Source organism: Mercenaria mercenaria, chromosome 1 (assembly GCF_021730395.1).
Source record: "Mercenaria mercenaria strain notata chromosome 1, MADL_Memer_1, whole genome shotgun sequence".
In the NCBI taxonomy this organism is placed as follows: domain Eukaryota; kingdom Metazoa; phylum Mollusca; class Bivalvia; order Venerida; family Veneridae; genus Mercenaria; species Mercenaria mercenaria.
In genome coordinates, this window is record NC_069361.1 from 97,431,136 (window position 1) to 97,447,748 (window position 16,613).

Here is a 16,613-nt window from a genome sequence, read left to right on the forward strand (position 1 = left end):
AAAATATAAGCTAGTACTAATAGTTTACCATGAACATAGTTCTGGAGAACTAATTATCAGACCAGCATTTTTCAGAGGGGAAGTATGTTTCTCGTATTGCCACCCCTTGTGGCCAAGTTTTTGATTTGGAGGAATTTGCTACAAGGTCACCAAAGGAAAACTGTTGTGAAATTATTTTGGAACTAGGCAAGTGGTTGAAGATTTTCAAAGTTTTCCGTATAAACATGTAGACAAAATTAGCTCCACACATTGGTGGTTATTCCTTTTAATGAAAAATAATTATTTGAAAGAGCTTGGTAAATGTCAGGAACACTGATGTGAACTACTTTCATAACTGATCCAGTGGTTTCTGTGGAGATGTTAAAAATTTCCATATAGCCATATAGAGAATAGAAAAAGTGGAAACTAGCCATGCTCCCGGCAGTCATGTTTTTAACAAAGCGATATGATTTATCAGAACTTCGTACTGAGTCACCTAAGCCAAGTGTTTGAATCATTTCAAAATCGTTCCAGCTTTACCTGAACAGACTGTTACATTTTTCAGAATCTTTTTGTAACCATGGCAAAATGACTTCTGCTTTGAAGGAATCTGAAAGGGGACCACTTGAGAAACGTTCCTTCGAAGTTTTGTTGAAACTCCCTTAGTGTTTTAGGAGACGTTCTTAAAAGAAATTGTGACTGAAGGGCGACAGACATCGAATGATTCTTAAAGGCTGATCCTGAGCACAAAGCTATAAAACACTATACCTTTAACTTTTAAAACAGCTACAGTAGGTCTTGACATTATTCTCTTAATCCATTCTTTGGCAGAAAAATTGCCAAACTGATCACCAGACCTGCATTAAAATTATTTATGTCCATCTTCATATGTAAGACCAGCGATTATCCTAGGAGGTTACAAAAGGGCTATGATGGAAAAACGCAAGAAGATTGCACCTTCAACTACCGACTGCTCTGATTCCTCTTACACTAGCTCACCTTATGTACAGACGCCGGATTTCTACAATTGTATTGCCAGACGACAGGTGCGATCTCACACAAACTTCACTCTCGCGAGATCCGTGAAGAAATTAGCATTTTCCGGCTAATACTTCACTTTTGTGCCAGATGAAAAAAAAAAACGAGTATCTCAAATCACTGCGAGAATACTACAAATTACATAAACGAATACCAGATACTTCTAGTGCCCGTAAATGGCGATAACATCACAGGATGAGATGGCCATTTGCAGCTAATAATCGACGAGCTGATCACTAGTACAGATGGTTTTGTTCAAGCAGCCCGAGTAAGAACTACCAGAGGTGTTACCATACGTCCAATCAAAAAGTTATATTCATTAGAGACTTGTGAATAAACTGACATGAAAATTTGTACTTTCGTAATGACTTGAAAATGCACAATCAATTTTATAATATTACTGTAATTTAGTGATAATTTTAATTTGAATATTCTGATTAAATTCATAAACTGTAATCATTTGTGTAAAGACAGACAGCATTATTGTATATGTTTCGTGGCCCGGAGTGTTATATTTAGCGCGCATTTATTGAACTATATTGACGTTTATGGTTTGGTGCCTTTTACCTTGACGTCACTTTTGACGCACAACTGTGTTTGTATTTGAAATGAAATACATTCATTGACACTAAACGTACTTTTAGTATTGATGGCAACAATCTGTTTGGGAAGGACAAAAATATCAAAAACATTGTTTTAAGGAATAGTTTCCGAGAAAGAAATGAATTAACTGGCAAATAAATAAAGAATAAAACAAGAATTTGATTATATCAGAAAGCGTAATAAAGCAACCTTGTTCTGTTATTTGATTGTAAACTTGCTTCCAAAGGATCTTTTTACAGATTTTATTAACTATCACAACAGCAATCTTTAAGTGCCGTATGGCGGCCGTAAAATGTCTCCCCCTATTACTTGGATTCAGTGTTGTTATATTTTCTGGTCCTTTGGGATCATTGATTCCATTAATTGATGTGTAATAGAGTTCGGCTTAAGCCTGTGCTAGGGGGCGTGAGAGGTGTTGAATTTTTTTTATTACCTCTCATGAACAGACTCAATCAAACCGAGTCTGTTATTATCCTGCTTGGCTGCATTCTTTGCTTCCAAGGGATCTTTTTACAGATTTTATCAATCTGGTGAAATTTATCTTTCACTCAGTCAGTAATTCCACACCACACTATCAGTTTTAGTCGCTGTTGACTTTACATTTAAGTCTATAGGTAATAAGAAACATTAAAACTTGTAAGTTTTTGCAAGGAGTTAAAGGCGACTTTGTTCCGTTTTTCAGTGCAAAATAATGCTAAGAAAATTACACGGTATACAGTCGACATTGTATTAAGAGACCGCCCAAGGGACTGCTAAAAAGTGGTCTCTTAATGGAATGGTCTCTTAATGAATTTCAGTCAGGTGAAGAGAAAAGTTGTTTTTAATTGTTAATGTAACTGTATTTATCGGGAGGGATTTTAACCGGTCGTTTAATACAAAAATTGCTTAACAGAGGTGGTCGCAAGTACGATGTCGACTGTATGTATATGTTCCATTAAACGGGCTATATTTCAATTTTTATATAACGATTTTAAAACAATGGCTGATTTGAATGTGCATGTATATCTGAAATAGAACTTATAGAAAGTGAAGTTTGATAGTTATCATAAATAATAAAATTGGTAAGGAGATCCCTGGAACTTGAAAGTTTTGTTTGCTTATGCTCATTCCCACTGTAATTCAATGCCGATGGCGAGTTTAACCTGGCATAATCATTTAGAACAGATTTCAACTTGTGTCTGTGAACAGACAATATAATCTTAGCTGAAAATTGTGCTATAGCATTACTGCTGTTTTCTCGCAGAGGTGGATCAAATATGACTTAAATAATGATTCGTCCGACATTGTTTTAGTTGGTGCATGTTTTATAGCTTTAAAGCTACTCGCCTACAATTGGGTGATATTTTTCAACATGTTCAATTCTACCACGTTTGGCATAGAAAGTTTGTGACACAATACATAGTTTGGTTCAACCAGTTAACTCTTCAACATCGGAATAAAAAGCATAATACATGTATTTCACTCGTATTTGTTAGTGGTGTAAACCAATCTTGTGTCTCATGAAACATGAATGCCTTTGAAACAAGGTTTTACAAACGATTCATATTTCACAAAACACATCAGTATTTTGTTAGTTTATATATGTTGAATTAGACAATGCATGTTAACAAATGTTTGGAATGTAAAAATTCTAAAAATAAAACCTTAGTAAACCGGAGTTCCATAATATACATAATGATAATCTACGTAATGTTTTTACCGATTGTATTCACACATACATAATACAAAAGTTTACCAACATCAACACAATATAACAAAATTCAACCGGTTAAATATCTTGAGTAACAGTATAAAACACCATCACTAATGTGAATAAACCGTAACTGTATCTCACCAGAGTCACCAGGTAAAAGCAATGTTTCTTTCCAAAACTGAGTTGCAATTTGTTGTCTGCCAGTACTGCGACATTCACTGAATTAGAAACAGTATTAAATTACATTATGAACTGTTGGAGGTAAATCCATTACCTGAATTGCCAAGTGTTCTATAATTGACAGCTCAAATGTCTGGAGAGCTGTGATTAAGCTTGAAATGCTTTGTAACAGGTGAACATTAATTGCTTTATGTCTGAAATACATGTCCACAATAAAATCCCGTTCTTTCATTCCCTTTATTTAAATAAAAATAGCACTATCGTTCGAGTAACTTTATCTCGGGGCAAATATAACATTGTTTAAAATCAATTATAATATGTTCGTACCGACGGAACACGTCAATAAATCACTTTTAAAAAGCTAAGAACGAACATGCTACATCGAAGGGGTCCGGTACATGAGTGGGTTTTAGTTTAATGACTTGTTGTTGTGTCCTAGAGCCATTATTATAAAAGACGTACTAATATGACTACCCGATCCCTAGTCTAGGGAATAGTCATATTAGTACCATTATTTGATAAGTATATGGCCCTATTTAAAAAATATATATATTTATGCATGTTAAATGGATACTGAGGCAGTTTTTCTAGAGATATATCCATAATTTATTATTCAATTTTACTTAATTAATTCAATGAAATAGAAAGAGGATATTTTTTTTAATAAGATCTTGCTGTGGTAGTCGCAATATGACTACATTTTGAAGTCGTGAAAACATATGACAATTTTTTCAATTAAGATTCTGACTATTAAATTATTTCAAACTGTCCATAGTAAAAAACAGGTAACATCAAAAACTGAATGTAATATGACATTTAAATTAAACAGCAGTTTATGTCAGGTTAGCCAAAGCACTAATATTGCGCGCACACATTGTCAAAGTGAAAAAAAAGATGTATATAACTTTTTTTATAGGATTTTAATTTTTCATCCTAAATTTTAACTGTGTACTTCTATAAAAGCAATATCATCTGTAGATTTCCATATATGCATATGCAAACATTTTTTTGTTATAACATAGTTGTATATATAGCACAAAAATCAATTCAGTTTTCTAATGGTAAAACGTTTACTGCTTAACAGAGTACTGATAAATTGTGATTCAAAAAACGTTATTTAACCTATTATCTGCGCGAATTGCCAACAATTCTACATCGGTCAAACAAAGAATGAAGTGTGCAGGCGAAAGACACTACACAGACAACAAACTAACACGAAGAACTATGTATTCTGAAAGTGAATAAACACATCCAGCAATGTTAAATATATTCCCTCTATATAAGAACCTGACAAACAGTGACAGTTTCGGAGAAGAGAAAGAACTGCATTTTATAAAAAAATTAAAACCGGAACTTAATAGCGTTCCGCAAGCTCGGCGGATATTTAACATTGAATTGTTGAAAATAATAAGCTACCTGTATTTTCGGTTTATATACGCTTACTCCGGGGGTGGGGGTGGGGGTGGGGGGCGGGTATTTTGCAAATTAAAAATGCTGATTGCAGTTCAAAATGGCGTCATTTGTTTACTTTTCGACATAACAGAGGACTCATTTTGCATTTTGCAGTGGTAAGTGTTTTTATCATGTACGAATTTTCAAACGATACAGTAACGCCCAGTTGGTGGCCATATAAATTATGTTCACTCGGCTTTTGGACTTAAATGTTTATCTTTGTTTGTTAAAAAGTTATTGAAGGTGCAGTGCCAGTTTGTAGTGACAAAAAATCGTAACCGTGAATGAAAATGTAATTCCTGTACAAAACGAACATTTTACTGGATATTTATTGCTTTGGACATATGCATAAATTTATATTGTAATTGAAGATTTTTATATGCTACTTCTAAAACCTCCCCTTGTAAATATATTTTGGTACAAGCAACATTTTGTTGTTTGATGTTGTATACACGAAATATCTTTTTGAAGTCTACAATCCAATATAAACACTTATTAGAAATATTTAAAAGTGTTATATATAAAATACTAAATGTAATGTGGTTCTCACCAATACTAGTGAAAGCAACAAAAAAGACTTTTCGTACATTTTTAATTCCTGATATTGAAGATGAGATTATGAGTTTATTACTGTCGCCTTGGGGAGCAGACATAAAGGAAGGTTGGATGACGCCAATCTGCAGCCGTTGTATGTCATGTTTCACGGCCACGTCTATCTATCTAGATACCATATAAAAATTAAAAAGACAATTACATATTCCTTATTTCCATCAAAAAAAGTTTGATTTTGTTGAGGAACATTTAATGTAGTGATGCCCCTTTTTAACTTCGAATTTTTTTTTATTAAAATTTTTGATAAAGTGAAAAATCTCTGTTTTGCGAAGGGCGTGTTGTCTGATTATGGCGAAAATTTATGCTAAGTCATATCGTAATATCTTGGTAGAGTTCTGGACCGGATACTAAACAGACCCTATTGCCATGTTAACATCTGACAGCCAAGTATGACATTGAACTAGATGTCTGAAAGTTGTGAATGACACATCGTCTTATTATTTGGTACATTTTTGCAATGTTATATTAGAATTCCTTCTATATACAGGACAGGGGAAAAGCCCTGTTGGCATTTGACCTAAACGAAGTGTGACCTTGATCTTAGAGCTAAGGGTCTATGTTTTGCGCATGCCACGTCCTCTAACATGAGCAGTGCACTTCCTCTTTATTTAAGACGGTCATTCAAATAACAAAACACTAAAATGCTGAACTAGCTTTACAACACGAATGAAATGTCGATTATTGTCAGCAAAACATACACTAATATATTCAGGCAGATATGTTACAAGCGTTTAGACATACGTACATAAACAAATACACACATAAATTTAGTTCCGATCTTTCAATAATATTTTGCCAGCGGATGCTTACAAATTTTAAGTGATACGGATTTCTTGTCCAAGAAAGGTGTGTAAAGCGAAAAACTATCATTACACATTGCGTTTATTCTTTAAATGTAAATTATTTACTATTATTATTATACCAGATTTATATAGCGCCCTTTTCATGATCAATTTCACGTTCAAAGGCGCTTTACATAGTTCAAATGCAGCCACACAGGGCACATAATTCATCCTCTACTAGTACAGACACGATCTGACCAGAGGGACAGAGTGAGACAAAGCCCCCACGACAGAGAGATCAGAAATCAGATACAGGCTTGTCCGGCTAACTTAGCCTAGCTCGTTGCGAATAGACAGCCTGGTTCTTTAACGTGCCCAGTGTATAGCACTGATACACGCAAGGATTGCCTGGCTTCCTGACCAGTACACCTCTAGTTGGGTGGGAAACACTGAAAAGCGTTTCAGAAAATTCCCGAGTAGCTGCCGGGGATCGAACCCCCGACCTCAGGATTGGAAGGCCAGTGTGCAAACCACTGAGCTATCAGGACACCGTAAAGGATCGGTAACAGATTAAGAAGATCGGACAGTGCAGAACTATACTAAATGGATATCTCTAACCATGAATAAGGACACATAAATTATATATATTTCAGTAAGGAAATCTGAGGTAAAAGAACAATCATATATTTAATTCCTTGAAATAAACATGGCGGCGAAATATTTTAGAAAAACTGTGCACGTGTTAGTAGTATAGGCGCCTCTTTGGCGCCACGACTGCGCATGCGTGAGAATGACGTCATGCGCGGCGGCCATTTTGAATTCTATTTTAAGAATGACATCATCTTTCTATTTTAAGAATGACTTCACTCTGCTATTTATATCTCCCAGATGTATATAGAGCTGACTTGTATACCTATCTAGGGCGTGATCACGCACATTGAGGGTCAGGTGCTCAGCCCTAGACGGGGAGATAACATGAAAACAAAAACTATATATTAACAATGTTTAATTAATAATCATATAGATTTATCGATAACGTAATATACATAGTATGGTAATCAAAGAACTTATTAATGATAATTTAAAGCAAAATATTTACTATATTTTTAATTAAAACCATTAAGCTTTATTTAAGATAGCTACGTTAGAAATAGCGTTAACTGAAAATTAAAGACTACTTTTTGCTTACGATGTTTCCTCCTTGTCGTCCATCGACAAAATGACTGCAATCATAAGTGTATTATTCCTAAATGCGCATGCTCGGACCTATTTTTCATAATGATTTCATGAGCTATATTTAGATAAGATCACGAGTGCATCAAACGTGCGTGTGTTGATTTAAGGCCGGATAGACGGACAATAAAAAGTAAACATGTCAAAGTTAATCCCTTTAATGTCGCCACAACGTCTGGCGTGTATTTATTTAAGAGCGGATACGTTAACAATAGCGTATTCAACTGTCAAAGTTAATCCCTTTAAAGTCGCCACAAGGTCTAGCGTCTGTTGAATGAAGGACGGATGCGTTTACAATGGTCCATGGAAATGTCAAAAAAAACATTTACAAGGAGTCCAAGTAATACTTAAAGGATCATAAGAAAACAGCCATGTATTAAAAAGATGGATTATATATATATATTAACTATGTACATTATTTACAAAATGGCAATTTTCATTACAATTACATAAAATAAACATATATACAATTATCACGCACGCACTCACGCACACACACACATGCGCGCGCACGCACACACGCACAAGCACACGCGCACGCGCACACGCACACGCACACACACACACACGCATACATGCACGCACGCACACACACAAATGATAAGATTTATCAACCCTAGTGTAACTCTAATGGTAACAAATTATTTAATATTAATGTGACTGTACAGTAAAAGTTAACGTTACCTTTTTGGTAATATCTGCTGCGTGATATAAAGGAACCGTAGATGTATGTATCTGCTGTAATCCTTCGTCTGTATCAGACATTCCAGTTTTTGTTATCTCATCAACAGGTATCACAATAATATCTTCCTTTGTAACTTTAAATTTGTCATCTTTAGTTATTACAACAACATCATAGTCTCCAAAATTGAACATGCCAGTTCCACTACGGTAGATACTCCAAAACATCACACAATATTTCATATATAAATTGGAATATTTTTCCAGAATTTTGCATTAACAGAGTATACACTTCAATATAATCGTACAAGTCTATGCATGAATTCAACCTTTTAGGGTCCTGTACCATTTATAAGTCATTATTTTTGACTTGAGATCGGCTTAAGATAATGTATGAAAGAGAACTGGCCAATGTTGACACTAATACTTTGAAAATTGTAAAAGCGGATTAAATTTCGGTCAATTTTATGACTTTTAGGAGAAATTTATAGAAACGTGTATTTTGTATTATAAAATTTTCATAGTCCTTTAGGATGCTGTCTTAAGTAAAGATAGGTTCTAGAAAGCCTATTTCGTCCATTCTAGGAAATCGTCAAGATTTTCAAAGAACAGAAATACAGTTAACATTGAACAATCAGTTTTTCCCATTTCGTGACACACTTTCTATTCATCAATTTTGAAATTTAATTTCATGTGATAGAATTCATAAAAAGCTTTCATTTACATATCCCATTCTCGATTCGATTTTCAACCGTTATCGAGTTCTGACGTAACAGCGATTTTTAAACCTTCTTTCTTAAACTTTGCAATAAACTCTTGAAACAGGTAGCATTGGAAAGATCTCGTCGCATAGGTTCAGAAAATGTATAGATATTTACCTCTATCTAGATCCGTTTTCAAGATATTGGCGTTTAAAAGTGACGTCATTGCAAACGTTTTTGAGCGGTAAATTCAAATTTCGCAACCAAAATATCGATTTTCTCCTTTATTACTCAACGGACTATACCCATGTTTGGTATCCTACGAAAGGTTTTGACTAGTACTATTTCATTGTTTGCATTAAAAGAATATGGGGTCACTCACGGGTTAAATGCGTCAAAGTAAGCTTACCTGATCCATACACTTTGAGATCAAAAATGACAATGAACGAATTCACAGGGTAAAGTAAAATGAGCCAAAGCAACGTTCTGATTAGTCAGTATAACTTATAGCAATGCTCTGATTGGCTAGTGATATGACGCATTCTGATTGATCACTCAGGGATCACACGTCATATATAAGTCGTATAAGTCAAAAGTAAATTTAACCATGACCGAAGGTGTTACGAGTTACTGTATATACCAACAACTCCTCCTCCTCCTCCTCCCCTCCTCCTCCTCCACATCCTCCTCCTCCACCTCCTCCTCCTCAACCACCTCCTCCTCCTCCCCTCCTCCACTCCTCCTCCCACACTCCTCCTCCTCCTCCTCCACTTCCTCCTCCTCCACTCCTCAACCTCCTCCTCCTCCCCTCCTCCACTCCTCCTCCTCCTCCTCCTCCTCTTCCTTCTCCTCTGCCCCAAGAAAGCGTAAGAATGGCAAACAGAATAAAGCAGTGTCTTTTTGATAAAAGATACTTTCATCGGTTTCACAAATGCATCAGTGTCCTGTTTGCCATCAGTCTTTCTCTCGGATTGACAACATGCGGAAACTTCAACGTTATGTCCACGGAAATGACGAAGCCACTGACAGTTTTTCACCGCATTACAAACATGGGACATCTCAAGAGAGACGACGTTTCAACATCCAACTGAATGGACAAGAAAACTGCTATCATCAAATCTTGTAAGACCTCAGCCTCAGCGTATCATATGGTGTTTTGGACAATGGCAACCATTGTATGATGAACTTCAGCGTGAAATCCCCGGTGTCGAATTTGTATACGGTATTCCAGACTACTTGAATGATTCCCAATATATAAATGTTAGTCAAAGGAACCTGCTGGTCTTTGACGACTTGATGACTGAAGCTAAATGTGATCAAAGAATTGCTGATCTCTTTACGAAGGGCAGTCACCACAGGAACATATCTGTTGTATATCTCGCCCAAAATTTGTTTCCTCAAGGTAAAGCCTGCAGAGATATCGCTTTGAATACGCAGTATCTGGTGCTATTTAATAATCCTATTGATAGACAGCAAGTAGCTACATTGGCAAGAAGAATATATCCTTCGTCTAGTAACATCTTTATGAAACGGTTTGAACGAGCGACATCAAGACCTCATGGTTATTTGGTAATAGACTTAAAATCGAGCACCCCAGAACAACACCGTTTACGTGAAAACCTTTTCGAGGCGAACACTCCAGAAAGGAGAAAACGAACAGATGATGAATATAAACAATAAGACTATTTCAATGGTGAAGGATACTTATCTGATAAAAATGATGACAAGGTTGAAGATAAGGAGGAGGATTTTGATGACCATGATGATGATGATGATGATGATGATAGTGATGATGAAACAGAAAATAGAAATAATGAAACAAGCTTTGTAAAGAAACGATCTTTGATCAAGAGACCACCAGGTAAACGTAGAAAAGTTGAGATTATAGAAGAGCGATCACGTCGTGAGATATGGGATAAGCGTTTTCAGGATCCTCTCAGACAATCTATTAAAAAACAATTTAAAGCTAAAGTTAACAACTATACAGAACAAGGGCTGTCTTTTAAAGAAGCGTACCGTCGCACTGCTAATGACGAATTGCCTCAATTAAGAAAGAGACTGAGACAAAATTATGCCCGATTTCTAATTGACTTTTATGAGCTACAAAACGACCCTACTCAGCAGCAGATTATACAGTCGGCTAAAAAACTAAGAAGTCAGCACGGCATGACTGTCAAAGAATCTATTCGGCAAGCCATTGCCCTTAGAAAAGACCTATTTGATGAGTTGTGGCCCGATCATAAAAGCAAAGAAGAATATTTAATGGATGATAATAAAGAAAGTGATGACGATGAAGAATCGGATGATGATGAATGAACGTTGTAAGAAGGATTGGCGTGCTTTACCTTTCATCATGCCAAAATGGGTTCCAAAGAGGTATACGATTATAAACAAGAAAAATGGGTACCGGATAAACCGGACCCGGAAAAATGGATACAACACTTCAAAGACCTGAGGGACGGATACGTACGGGCTGATCATATGGGCCGTTACATTGTAGGAAGCGGTGGACATCGAAGAAAAAAGGCTGAATTAAAAGAGAAACAAGAAAGAGAAGCAATGAAACAAGAACAAAAAGGTGAAGATCTCCCCGTAGTAAAATTTGTGACACCCGTAGCCCAAGCGGTTGATATTGCTAGGTCGGAAATAAGACGGTCACAAAAGCATAGTGAGCTGAAGCGACATATGGATAAAATGGACACACCTTTGAATCGTGATTTAGACACCCCACGACGTAAGAAATATCGCGAAAGCATGACCCAAGATACTATGGATTGGAACACCTTTACATTTTAAAATGAATAACTACGAGCTCGAGGAAATGTTAAAAGAGTACCCTGTGACAATATGCGCGGCGGACCAACTTCAGATACGTAGGAGACAATACGTCATTTCAAATACAGACACGAGCCAGGGATCAGGAAAACATAGGGTGGCCTTTTACTTCCCAAAAAGGGGACCCGACGAATTTTTCGATTCACTAGGTAATAGACCAGAGCACTACAAAGTTCATTTTGAGCAAGTGTTAAAGAAGCGTTATTGGATGAACTTCAGTCAAAAACAGGATACAGATTCAAACATATGCGGGCTGTATTGCGTATATTACATTATGAACCGATGTTCTGGACGAAAAACGAAGGACATTTTTAAACCGTTTGATGTGTATTACAAGAAGTTGAATGATGACTTTATTTTGTCTTATTTTAGTTGATACATGTTACCTGTATTAGTGATACAAGCTTTGGCAATAAAAGATTGAAAGAGCAATATGCATTTGTTATTTATAACCTATACGTTTGAATTTGATTTGAAAGAAAAGATGAAGCGTTAGTAGGTGTGATGGTGTACACAAATAAAACAATATATTCCTTTATTTATTTTATTTCTTCAACATCGTTTCACAAATTGATATCATGCTTCGCAATAAGTGTCACTAGCAGTTCTAAATGAAGAATTGCATCAATAATATCTACAGATTTCGTAAGTAAAATAAGATTATGTTTATTATTCTTCTCTTGGACTGGAAACCAATCGTATTGAAATTCTTGGCCACCACCTCGTATCGCATCGTTGACATAAAGCGCTATTTCCTCGTTCTCAGGAATATAAGTCATCCAGTTACTTTCACTGATCGCCTCAATATTCAAATTCATCTTATGAAAACGAATCATGTCGATCAAAGTGTCTTTAAAAGATATAAAAGTGCTCTTTTGCTTTAACCACTGTTTTGTGTCTTCTTGGGGAAAATTTTGTGCTGTTATTTTACTAAGAACCATTCTATACGGCTCATAGTCCAACATGTAATATAACGGTATGTAGGGTCTTTCTACACAGTCGGAAAATATTTTTCTACAGAGATCCGATGGTAACACATCCATCATTTATTCTTTATAAAACTGTCTCTTTAGTCTGTCCTTCATACACATTTTGATCAACACAAATCAGCAACGAATTCAAGTCTGACACGCTTTTAAATCTACCAATGTCTGTTTGCATGATGATCACAGAGAATAGTAAGTACATCTATGTAGATATTTTCGGGTCCTTCAGGTTCCGTATTGATGTTACAGGGGCAATAGGAATTTGGTTGCAAGCTATGATCGCACCACTTGAGTTCTATTTTCGGATGATATTTGCTCATGTAGTTTCGGAGCATGTACATCCATGTGGAGTAATTCATATCGAATTCAATTCTCGTTTTTGTTATGTACTTGTACTTAACATATAGACACCCCTTCGCTTCCAGAAAGTCGCGTAAAGCACACTATATGTCTACCAAATAATGACCGCCAGGCAAATTAATCCCCATGTCCGTATACGGATCACCAGTGTGGATGATGGAGAAGTCTGCATTTAAATTCGTCCTGTACATATATATGTTTCTTATATAGCTTGTCAATAATTCTACCAAAATGTCTTCGGAAAACCCAAAATGTACTTTACTGTAATGCACTTCATTAATCCATACTTTGTGATGTACTGGACACACTTCCTTTAGGTCAGCAGCGAAGGAATTCATCATATTCTCGAATACTCCCGAGCTATTTTCCATGATTTCAGTTCTGAGGTCAGACTGATTTTGTCTGATGAAAGCGCTATTATATACTTTTCGTTTGAGGTATTTTTAGTAACAATGGGCATTCCTATTAATTCTGATTGGCTAGTTAAAAATAGAAATTCTAGTTTGGAACAGCTTTGAATTAATTAACTTGGACAGATCAATAGGCCTTTGTTAATGTATCCGTCCCTAAGTCAACAGACGCTAGACCTTGTGGCGACTTTAAAGGGATTAACTTTGACAGTTGAATACGCTATTGTTAACGTATCCACTCTTAAATAAATACACGCCAGACGTTGTGGCGACTTTAAAGGGATTAACTTTGACAGTTGAATACGCTATTGTTAACGCATCCGCTCTTTAATAAATACACGCCAGACGTTGTGGCGACTTTAAAGGGATTAACTTTGACATGTTTACTTTTTATTGTCCGTCTATCCGGCCTTAAATCAACACACGCTAGACATTCTGACCATGATCACGTTTGATGCACTCGTGATCTTATCTAAATATAGCTTATGAAGTCATTATGAAAAATAGGTCCGAGCATGCGCATTTAGGAATAATACACTAATGATTGCAGTCATTTTGTCGGTGGACATCAAGGAGGGAACATCGTAAGCAAAAAGTAGTCTTTAATTTTCAGTTAACGTTATTTCTAACGTAGCTATCTTAAATAAAGCTTAATGGTTTTGATTAAAAATATAATAAATATTTTGCTTTAAATTATCATTAATAAGTTCTTTGATTACCATACTATGTATATTACGTTATAGATAAATCTATATGATTATTAATTAAACATTATTAATATATAGTTTTTGTTTTCATGTTATCTCCCCGTCTAGGGCTGAGCACCTGACCCTCAATGTGCGCGATCACGCCCTAGATAGGTATATAAGTCAGCTCTTTATACATCTGGGAGATATAAATAGCAGAGTGAAGTCATTCTTAAAATAGAAAGATGATGTCATTCTTAAAATAGAATTCAAAATGGCCGCCGCGCATGACGTCATTCTCACGCATGCGCAGTCGTGGCGCAAAAGAGGCGCCTATACTACTCGTGTTTTTCGCATTAGAATGTTTAACGACATTTTCTTGAAAAAAGTAACGCTCGTATGCACTGTTTTGGCATTTCTTTGATTTGAAAATAGATATTTTATAGCAGTTTAGGTTGCATACGATACCAAAATTTTGCACCAAAAATGTTCACTCATTTTCTTCCAAAGCACTGTGGAGATAGGGTTCAACGTAGCTTTCATGTTCGAAAGTTTACTTACAGATATATCATTTTAACTTTTATCATATATTTTTTGTGTCCTTGCATTTCGAAAGCTGTTTCGAGGATTCTGATTTTTCACAAGAATTTCTAATTTCAGTTTGCGGAAGTACCTTAAGTGCTCGTTTAAGGCCTCTTTGTGTGTTAATTGTCCGTTTCTGTAGTCTTCGTTTCAGGATCGCCCATATTCCAAAATCCATCGGTGCGGATCGGGGACTTCGGCACACATTCCTCAGATACAAAGTTCATTTTATTGTCCTTAAGGAACTGCAGGGTGTGTTTTGAAGTATGGCTTGGTGCGCTGTCCTGATGTAAGACCATTTTCTTTGATCCCTCTGGATAAAGTCTAGGTACATCGTCCTTCAAAAATGGCTTCAAAATCTTGTCGAAATATTTACTATTAACCTATGTCCCTTTGTCGATGCTACAAATCTCCGTTTTGCCTGTATACGACACGCCTGTCCATGACATAAAACCAGTGGCAAAAGAATCTCTCTTAACGAACTTCAACTTGTCACGCGGATCTTCACCTTTTCTAATGTAACACACTCTTCTTCGACCATAGTTACCCCCTAAATAGAACATGGCCTCATCAGAAGTAGCATAATTGTATCATCTGCCATTACGTAGATCGAGATACAGTCGCCAAGATCGGGCACATCTCTTCTTGATCTGAGCCATGTTCAACTGATCTAACTTGCACTTTTTTCTGAGCCAAAAAACGTTTTGGTTATTATTCGATATAGGGTTTCCCTTTATATTCCCAAAATTGGAGCAATCTCACGGGGTCAGGGATTCACTTTCGAAATGTTGGACCTTGCGAATACGAGGTGGGCCCGCTGAAAGTTTTTTTGTTTTGGCTATATGGCCCCCTGACTGTATCACATTCGCTGTAAACCAAATTATCAGTTTATTCTTTATTTTCCCAAAAATACTTGTCCCTTTGATTTAAAAAAGTTTTCTGGAAGTTAGTCTTAGGTCCACAACCTAAAATTTTACCGATATTTTGGTCGTACCATTTTGGAAAATTATGAATGGCGTAATTATCTACATTTAAGCAAATAGATAAAGCATGAAAAGGTATCATTTGTTAAGATAAAAATGGGGCCCCCCTCGTAAAAATTTTAAAAAACATTAAAGTATGAAAATTGTAAAATTATCGAAACGACCTGGATTTCAATAGCCCAATTTTAGGGGCAGTGCATCATTCAATTTTGATCGTTACCCCTTCATTAAATCTTGCTCTCCGTGATTTTCCCTTTTTTCAAGAATTTTTTTGGCTGTTGATATAATCAGATAGCAGTAAACAATTAAACCCGGCTTTCTCCCGTGAATTCGCAAGCTTGTATTTCGTTGGGGTAGAAAACTGCATTTAAATTTTTTTTGTACAGTAGAAACATCTCATAAAATTTTAAACTTTGTTAACAACAGCAACGCTTGGGGCTATTCAACAGCCCCCGTCAATTAAACAAGCGTCTGAAAAGCAGCTAAACCCCCCCCCATGTTGGAAAAGGAAAGGGTAAACTTTGATTTTAGCGGCCTTGACCCTTTAACTGACATGGTGTCATGAAATTTTGCCAACGTCTTTATGAGGTTTTTGACAAAAATTTCATGAAAAACCTTCAAGGGGTTTAGGAGATTACAGAGCTGAAACCTTTGACCTTCAGTTGTGACCTTGACCTTGAGTTGATATGGCTGACTCAGGAGTTCTTGATGAGGTGATCATTTAACCCAAGTTTGATGAAAATCCTTCAAGGGGTTAAGGAGATACAGAGTGGACACCAAATGGAAGCTCAAACCTTCGCCCCTTAGTTGTGACCTT